Source organism: Berghia stephanieae, chromosome 11, assembly GCF_034508935.2.
Source record: "Berghia stephanieae isolate SIO BIC M18660-M18661 chromosome 11, UCSD_Bste_1.3, whole genome shotgun sequence".
In the NCBI taxonomy this organism is placed as follows: domain Eukaryota; kingdom Metazoa; phylum Mollusca; class Gastropoda; order Nudibranchia; family Aeolidiidae; genus Berghia; species Berghia stephanieae.
In genome coordinates, this window is record NC_088370.1 from 31,272,806 (window position 1) to 31,282,587 (window position 9,782).

At 34.2% G+C, this 9,782-nt stretch overlaps 1 protein-coding gene across 1 annotated transcript in view; it reads right to left on the minus strand.

Annotated features, from left to right (window-relative positions):
- Positions 1 to 9,782, minus strand: part of LOC144956890 (uncharacterized) — a 602,990-nt gene that overhangs the window by 24,935 nt on the left and 568,273 nt on the right. The window lies entirely within an intron of this gene.

A 9,782-nucleotide genomic window follows, 5' to 3' on the forward strand; every position in this document is an offset into this window, starting at 1 on the left:
ATAATAATAATAATAATAATAATAATGATAATAATAATAATAATAATAATAATAATAATAATAATAATAATAATAATAATAATAATAATAATAATAATAATAATAATAATAATAATAATAATAATAATAATAAACTATTATTGAGCGCATGGTATCCTCAACCATGAGGCTCTTCGCGTTTTACATCAACACAAAAAATATAGAGAGTACATGACATTAGAAAAGAAATGTTTTCACGGATTTCTTGAACACAGAAAATGATTTGGATTCCCGGTGCTCTGTGGAATGGTGTTCCATACAGACAGACTAAAATAAGAAAAGGACCTCTTTCTCGCTTTTTGTACGAATGCGTGGGATAGCCAAACGGGTAGTGTCATTGGAGGAATGCAAAGGTCGGGTTGTCGAATAATTCTTTAGGAGTTCTGTGAGATAGGGAGGGCCAGTGTTTTCCAGACAACGATAAACTAGCACACTTGCTTTGGATTTGACCCTTTTCTCAACAGGCAGCTAGTGTAATCTTTGAAGGAGAAGTGTGGCAGAGTCAAACCTCCGCCGTCGAAAGGTCGATCTGGTAGCAATTTTGGACCGTCTGCAGTCGCCTGAATGGCTCAATTGATAGAGCACTTGTTTTGCACACAATGATGATGATGATAACGATAATAATGATAATGATACTACTACTACTACTACTACTACTACTACTACTACTACTACTACTACTACTACTACTACTACTACTACTATTACTACAACTACTACTACTACTACTACTACTACTACTCTACTACTACTGCTACTCCAACTACTACTACTACTACTCTACTACTACTACTACTACTACTACTACTACTACTACTACTACTACTACTACTACTACTATTACTACAACTACTACTACTACTACTACTACTACTACTACTACTACTACTACTACTACTAATAATAATAATAATAATAATAATAATAATAATAATAATAATAATGATGATGATGATGATGATTTAAAATGGGCCTAGTGGCTCAGAAGGTCCACATTTATGCTGATTAATCAAACTCAATGCTGAGCATCTGCTTGACGTAATCCTTGATAGAGAATGGATCACATGTAATACTAGTAAAGAGTCTCATCGTTGATCAGATGTGAAGGCAATTGACACCTTTTTATTGCTGTTTTATTAATATTATGAATAGTGTAGTCAGCAAGAAGTGGTGTGCTAATCCTTGCGACCTATGGTGATGTGTCTAAGATTCTCAACGCGGATCACAGATGAAAGCAATTGGATTCAATAGTCTGATGTCACGCGCCCGGCAACGGCGGCCATCTTGGTTCTAAACAAAGAAAATCATTACTTTTTATTCTTCATGCCGGCTAGAACTTTTCATTCCCTTTTCATATGCCTTGCGATCAGAATGTGTAAAAGTCAAAATATGATCATATTTATGGGGTTTTTTTCCTCTGGAAACGTTTTTATGCTCGCCGGAGAAATATTTCATACGGGCGTCCGCCATTGTTCCGATAGTTTAGAGCCAGTGTTACTAAGTTACCATGCGTCATTAGGAAGGAAGTGACGTTACGACTATTGAATCCAATTGACGCCTTTCTTGATAATGTAGGTTTATAAGTATTATGAACAGTACAATCAGGAAAGAGGAGATGCGCTAATGCTTGCGACCTACGTGTCTAAGGTTCGAATCTCAGCGAGTCCTTAAAAAAGTTTTTTATTCATTTTTCCTGAGCATACTTGAGTATAAAATGATGACTTTACTTGACCAGTAAGAGAGTTGTGTCTCCCAATCGGTGCATGTCCGGCTTTACTTGTTATTGGTGCAGTGACTGTATTTAGTGGTGGAGATTATTATTATTATTATTATTATTATTATTATTATTATTATTATTATTATTATTATTATTATTATTATTATTATTATTATTATTAGTAGTAGTAGTAGTAGTAGTAGTAGTAGTAGTAATAGTAGTAGTAGTAATAGTAGTAGTAGTATTAGTAGTTGTAGTACTACTAGTAGTAGTAGTAGTAGTAGTAGTAGTAGTAGTAGTAGTAGTAGTAGTATTAGTAGTAGTAGTAGTAGTAGTAGTAGTAGTAGTAGTAGTAGTAGTAGTAGTAAACATGAGCTTTTATATAGCGCAATATTCACTTAACGTGCTCAAAGCGCTTTACAAGGGGTCCCTGGTCAACAGCAACATTTAACATGTAGGACGAGACATGCCGACTGTTAGGCGATATTACAATTTTTAGGACAAAGACAACGCTGTTAACGGCCAGGTACTTATTTTAACCTGAGTACGGTGAGAGAATGTGAGTAAAGAGTCTTTTCCAAGGACTCAACTATGCGTCGAGCGAGGCTCGAACCCGGGACCTTCCGATCCGAAAGCGAGTGTCATACCACAAGACCACATAGCCGCACATAGTAGTAGTAGTAGTAGTAGTAGTAGTAGTAGTAGTAGTAGTAGTAGTAGTAGTAGTAGTACTAGTAGTATTAGTACTAGTAGTAGTAGTAGTAGTAGTAGTCGTAGTAGTAGTAGTAGTAGTAGTTGTAGTAGTAGTAGTAGTAGTAGTAGTAGTAGTATAGTAGTAGTAGTAGTAGTAGTAGTAGTAGTAGTAGTAGTAGTAGTAGTAGTAAGTAGTAGCAGTCGTAGTAGTAGTAGTAATAGTAGTAGTAGTAGTAGTAGTAGTAGTAGTAGTAGTAGTAGTAGTAGTAGTAGTAGTAGTAGTAGTAGTAGTAGTAGTAGTAGTAGTAGTAGTAGTAGTAGTAGTAGTAGTAATAGTAGTAGTAGTAGTAGTAGTAGTATTCGCAGTTTACCTTTTACTGATGCTGATCTTGGATTCACATAGTATAGTACTTTCTGGTACACCTACGGTATACTATACTACCAGCCACTGATTACAATATCATCATCATTAAATTCTTTTCAACCAGTCTCTGAACAATTTATAAAGAATCTAATTATGAAGGCCCCAAATAAATCTAGTTAGCTCGATCCCCTTCCAACATCGCTTTTAAATTCTTGCATTTACGGGCTTACTCCATCAATAAATGAGATAATCAATCAGTCTCTGCAAACTGGTATCGCCTCCCTGTTTAGAGAATGCTTCGATTACCCCACTTTTAAAGAAACCCTCTTTAGATCATAATGATTTAAAAAAATACAGACTCGTTTCAAACCTTCCCTTTATTTCAAAATTCCCGAAAAAGCCGTTCTTCACCAATCATATTTACATTAAAAATTGCATGATCTATATGAGATTGCGCTGTTAAGGGTAGTAATTAATTTGATTTTAAATGCTGATAAAAATGAGGTGAACATTTTATGTATGTTGGACTTATCGGCGGCATTTGACACGATTGACCACAACTTTCTGTTGAATCGACTCGAACGTCTTTTTGGTATCCAGGGATTGGCGCTGAAATGGTTCGAATATTCTTTAACGAATCGTAGACAGACTTTTGTGATTTATAATGTCAAATCATCTGATCATCCTCTGAAAATTGGTGTGCCACAAGGATCAGTACTGGGTCCAGTTCTTTTTACAATGTACATTAAACCCGTGGATCAATTATTTCTTATATTAATCTAAATTACCAACTTTATGCAGATGATAGTCAAATATTTAAGTAATCAACCTATGGTCTTTTGAATATTTTAATTGAACATTTCTAGTCTTGCTTTGTTAAATTGAAAACTTGGATGGAACTGAACATACTTAAACTTAACAATAGTGAGGCTGAAATAATATTTATCGCCAGACCAGCTGTCCTTAAAAATGTAGAGTGTGAATTGTTTTATGAATTAGTGTAATTGAAACTGCTAAGGTTGTTCGCAATTTGGGTGTATGCATTGATTCATATTTATCTCTTACCAGCCAAGTAAATCATATCATTAGGTTAATGTACATGGAAATGAGAAGAATACGTAGTGTTAGACATCTCATTACAAGAGACAACTTTACCTTGTTAGTTAATTTTCTAAAACTGTCAAAGCTAGTTTATTGCAATTCTCTCCTCTCTTTTATAAATAAAGACAAAATAAAATCCCTTAAGATAGCCCAGAACGATGCAACCAGACTTATTTATAGAAAGAGGATCAATCAATCTGCATCGGGTTTGCTAAGAGAACTCCATTGGTTTCCTGTTGAGAAACGTTTAGAATATACGATCTGTACTATGTTTTAATCACTGCACTCTGATTGTCCAGGAAACATTAATGACTTGCTTAAATTCTACGTCCCATCCAGAAATATGAGATCAAAGTCTGATAATCACATACTTGTGAAGCCAAAAAGTCTCGCAAAATTGGCGAGCATGCATTTGGCTACAGACCCCTTATCTGGAACTCTCTTTCAAGATATATCAGAGACAGTAATGATGCAGAATTCTTTTTAAAATGTCTTAAAACGTTTCTTCTTAATATGTAACACTGTAGAATTATTGCTTTGTTTAATATTGCATGTTTGAGTGAAAGTTGCCACGTTACTGTTAAGCGCGTTGAGCTTGTTGATATACGGTATAAGGCATACGGTGGTATATAAAAACCATCTGTTTTCATTATCATTGTCATCATCGATTTCATCATCACCACCAATAGTTGTTGTCATAATCATCTCTCATCATCATCAATATCATTATAAATAGTATCATGTTTCTATAAATTTTACGCCCTAACATTATTTCTATTTTTGTTACTTGCAGGTAAACCATATGGACACAATTTTCACAATTTGAAATACAGAAAAGCAATACATCTTTTATCTTTTTTTTTCGAAATTAAGAATTAAAACTTTTTTGAAAACATATCTCAATAAATGAACATTTTCCGGAATTAAATGAAAACAATTATTTTTGTCTCAATAACTGTACATGTCATTTTGTGTGTATGCTTGTGTGTAACTTTATGGACTTCTTCAACTATTAGGACACTTGATCTCTGGCCTGTATGTCCCCGACTCGAGTCTTGCTTTGCTTTATTTATATATATATATATATATATATATATATATATATATATATATATATATGTATATATAATATATACGTATATATATATATATATATATATATATATATATATATATATATATATTAAAGTCCACTCCGGATATTGCAACTAGGTTAACCGCAACTTTCTGTTGATCGCAACATTGCCCAAGAAACAGAATTAACTTTATATATAAGTCACTGTTTAATTGAAACAAATTTTGGTTAATCGCCCTAAAGAAATGGTAAATTCAAGAAATCAATCTAACAAAATATCATGATTACATTTTATCATGGAAGAAATCATGACAGGCTGAACAATCGAGAGTTAGTTAGATTTTTAGTACTACTGTTTTGTGTCATCACTTTATTAGAGACAAATAAGGGTGGGGCTTTGCAGCATGGGTTTGTGATATGTACTAAAAATGTACTAAACTAAGTGAGTAGTTTACACAGCTAGACTTTATAATTCTTTAAAATTGTCCCCTCCAAAAAATTGTCGTTGATTTTATGACATTAAGATATAAAGATATTTTCAACTACAATCGGAGTAATGATATTACAAACGGTCCCACCAAAGTATAGCTGTAGATTGTTAAACAAGTCTGCTGGTTAAACACGAACAGTTCGAAGAAAAAAATCAACGGAAGAACAAGGGAATGTTCAGTTTGTTCGAAATTTTATTATATTTTATTATTTTTTTATTCATTAATTTATTGAGATTTCTTATTGAACGGCGCGCTGGGTCGATAAAATTGTCTATATATTATTGTGATATTTGTGCGTGTTGAACGGTGGGCTGGGCCGATAATATTTCTGTTGTGACATTTAGGCATTTCTGGTATACACTGGAAAAAACAAACACAGAATTTTTATTTTGCCCTTTAAATGTATACAATTAAAACAACCAACGCCCAAACATCTTAAATCTTAAGCTTGCTTAAACGGTACTGGGGGCTATATTATTTTCTCAGTCCTGTGGAATCCTGATATTGGAGTTGACTTTTATAATGTTGACTATATGCGGATTCCACTGTATCATTTAGTCTAAAGCTTGTTATTTTTTAACTCTCTCTCCTCACAAGGTATTTTCATAATTTTACACTAAACTTCATACTTATCCAACACAAAAATAGGTTTTTCAGAAAAATAAGCTCTGCAACACAATGTCGAGTTTTTATAGCTACAACTATAACAACATGAAATCAGAATAAGAAAATAAACTGTTGGCTGCATCGTAACGAATCTGACAATTTTCCTATTGGTGGTAAGGAGAGGGTTAAATTCTGGTCAAATTGAAAATAATCTGTTTTGCCAGTGTCCTGCATCTATGATATTTCCCAACAGTGCTGAAGAAAAAAATAATAAGTGCAGCTTTAGAAAGGCCCATTGACATTATCCATTACTCTACTAATCACTCATAATCCCCAGTTTGAATCGCCTTTTGATATTCTAGCCTAACCAGATCTAGCCTATTATTGCTGTAACTGCTCTTTTGAGGAGTGAAAGGTAAGTAGATATAACTTGACAAATATAGGAAAGAATTATGACTTGGAAAAAAAACAACCACGATATATTACACACATATTAAGAACACGCACACACACACACACACACACACACACACAACCCACTAAAGCAAACATGAGACAAAAGTCGTGACAATACGAATAAGCTTCTCAATGCTTCATGTATTCTCTCATCGGGACGAATTGAGCCAAATTTTAATGTCATAACGTACAAGTTAGCTGTTAGGTTCCCTTATTATCACTAGGAATCGGCCAGGCACTCGTATACAAATGAGTCGAATAGGATATTGCATGTAAAGCGGCTCGTCGAAGGACACACTGCCGGGGTCAATGTAACCCTTTCCACCACTAACGACGCCAACACATTGCTTGAAATTGGAAAAGATAATCCACCTTACCGCTGAGTCACCTTGACACTGGGACCAATTATATATGCATTTGGCAATCGCTCAATGTTGTTTGTTGGCAAGTAATAAATGTCAAGCACAACTGCCCATATTGATATGTGTAGGATGACTATCCAAACACACACCGAATTGAATTGCAGTCTTACAAGTAATTATAAGTCTATGATTAAAACCTATTTTTAGGTTAAGTCCTCTTTACTAATGTTACATACAGCAGTTAGCCTCGCCGTGGATAAAGTGTCAGAACTCTGGCCTAAACCAGCTCTGGAAAATATTTCTGGAGTGACATTAATTTCAAATGCGTCACATGAACCAGATATTTTTTTAGAAGACAATCATGCAGGGGTGATATTAAGGAAGATTACAACTTTTTATGTAATGCATCTTACCCAGTCAGTGGCAAACTTTTCTGTGCAAATGTGGCGGATAAAGTCAAAGAGCTAAATGACTCGATTCGAGTAGACAAATCTACTCAACTGTTCCATCAATATCATAACGCCAATAAAAGGTTCCTCCCTTTTTTAGGCAAAGGTCAACCTTGGCGGGGGACGGTAATCAGAGTCGTTCTGGAGGGGGCCTTACCAGCAGTAAAAAATATCACAAAAAAGGAGGAATTGAATAAGGTAATGTTGGAGTATAGACATGGAGGAAGGACGGAATACTTTCTTCCATTGTGGAAAAGATTAACATCTGATTCGTGTATTCTTGGGTGCGTTTCGGGTTGCTAAATAGATTTTATATCTAATCTCTCTCAACATAAGCCTGCTCATATTATTCAATTTAGCCCTTTCTTTACCAACCATTGTAAAATCGTCACATTCTTTACAATACAACCAACACTTTTATCTTTCTGCTTTCTTGTGCACATCACAACATTTAAAGAAAACTCGTTGTTATATCAATAAAAAACGTGACACTGTATTATAGAGCTCATTTTGCTGAACAATATTATGTATAGGATCTACTTGTTGCTTTTCTGTTTAAGTGAGAAAACTCTTTTTGTGCTGGGTGGGTGCAAAGTTTCGGTGAAAATTCTGAAAATGGCATGTAAGGAGAGAGTTAAACAGGAAGAAAAGAAGGCTCTGGATGATATATGGTGGCGCTGTTTGAGAAAGATGGCGTGATTATGAAATGTAATCATGAATGTAGTGAATTTATTGATAATGTTTTCCTGCTGGAAAAAACGCGATTCTATGGACAGGAGAAAGAAATAGCTATAGAATGATTCTAAATTTAAAACTACCTAAAACTCATGTTCGCCACTTACATTTTAAAATGGATTACTTTCAGACAAGTATTCTACTTTTAGAACCCGGATGTTATTTGATTAGGGAGTTTTAACAAATTCAGTGGGCGTATAAGGAGATGACTGCCATGATTAATTTTACTTTACTACTTTATCTAATTTCAGTGATTAATTTATATCGAATGTGTAGAGGGGTTTACTACATTGTTAGAATACAATCCCCACCCCCATCCCCTTCCTTCCCCGGGTCAATATAATCAAAAATCCGAGCACATGTCACTGCCACGGTTGTATTCTGATCATTATTCATATCATATTTTACATTATGCAACCTGCCTCGCTTGAATGAATGACAATGCATTGTTTTATTTATATATTTTTTGCGGTGATGTGGTCTTGTGCTATGACACTCGCTTTCGTTTTAGGATCGGAAAGTCCTGGATTATAGCCTCGCTCGGTGCATAGTTGAGTCCTTGGAAAAGGCTCTTTGCTCACATCTCTCACAGCACTCAAGTGTAAAATGAGTACCTGGCCGTTAACAGCGTTGTCTCTGTCCGAAAAAAAAATGTAATATCCCTTAACAGGTGTCTTGTCTTGTTCTATGTGTTACGTGTTGCTGTTGGTCAGGGACCTTTTGTAACGCGCTTTGATCACGTTGCGTTTTACTAGAAAATGATGCATATCGCTCTAAACATACCAGAAAACATTTTTTTAAAATGAATACAAAAAAAGTTTATGACTTTTATTAAGGAAACTATGAAGAGGGTAGAAGGTGTTTGGCTGAATTGGATTGGTCCAATTACTTTGAGATGGATGTTAAAATGGCTTGAAACTACTTAAAGAATACACTAAAAGAATAGTATGCTATTTATATAACAAATCTCTTTCTACTGGTCTACTCCCTGATGATTGGAAATTTGGAAAACTTATGTCAATATTAAAAAAAGTACAAACCAATAAGTTTAACCTGTATTCTTTTTAAAATCTTAGAGATTATAGTTAAAGAGAAAATAATTACTTTTCTTGAAATTAATCAGTTGTTAAATAACTATCAACATGGATTAGAAAGGGACGCTCTTGCATAACTCAGTTATTGCAAGTAATGGATGATTTTACAAGATTTATTGAGGAAAAATGCACCATTGAAGTTATATATTTGGATTTCAGGAAAGCGTTCGATTCTGTGCTACACAAGGTTATTTTTGAAACTTAAATGTTATGGATTTACTGATAATATTGATAACTGGATTGTACACAATGGCTTGCCGGAGGTGAAAATTGTTTCTGATTTCATATGCGCAACTAGTGGTGTTCCTCAGGGCAGTGAACTTGGTCATTTAATGTTCGTATCTATATAACTGGTCTACCTGATATAATTGCTTCAAAATGCAACATATTTCCTGATGACACCAAACTTTATGCACCAAAATTAGATAAAAATATCTTACAAAATGAAATGATATAGATTCACAACACAATTGATCTGAAAATTGGAGCTTTATTTTAATATTACTTACTTAATGTAGAATGCTGTACATTGGGAGGTCTAACCCGTTATTCTCCTATTACATAGGAGACAATAATATGACTGTTATGCCAACTACATTC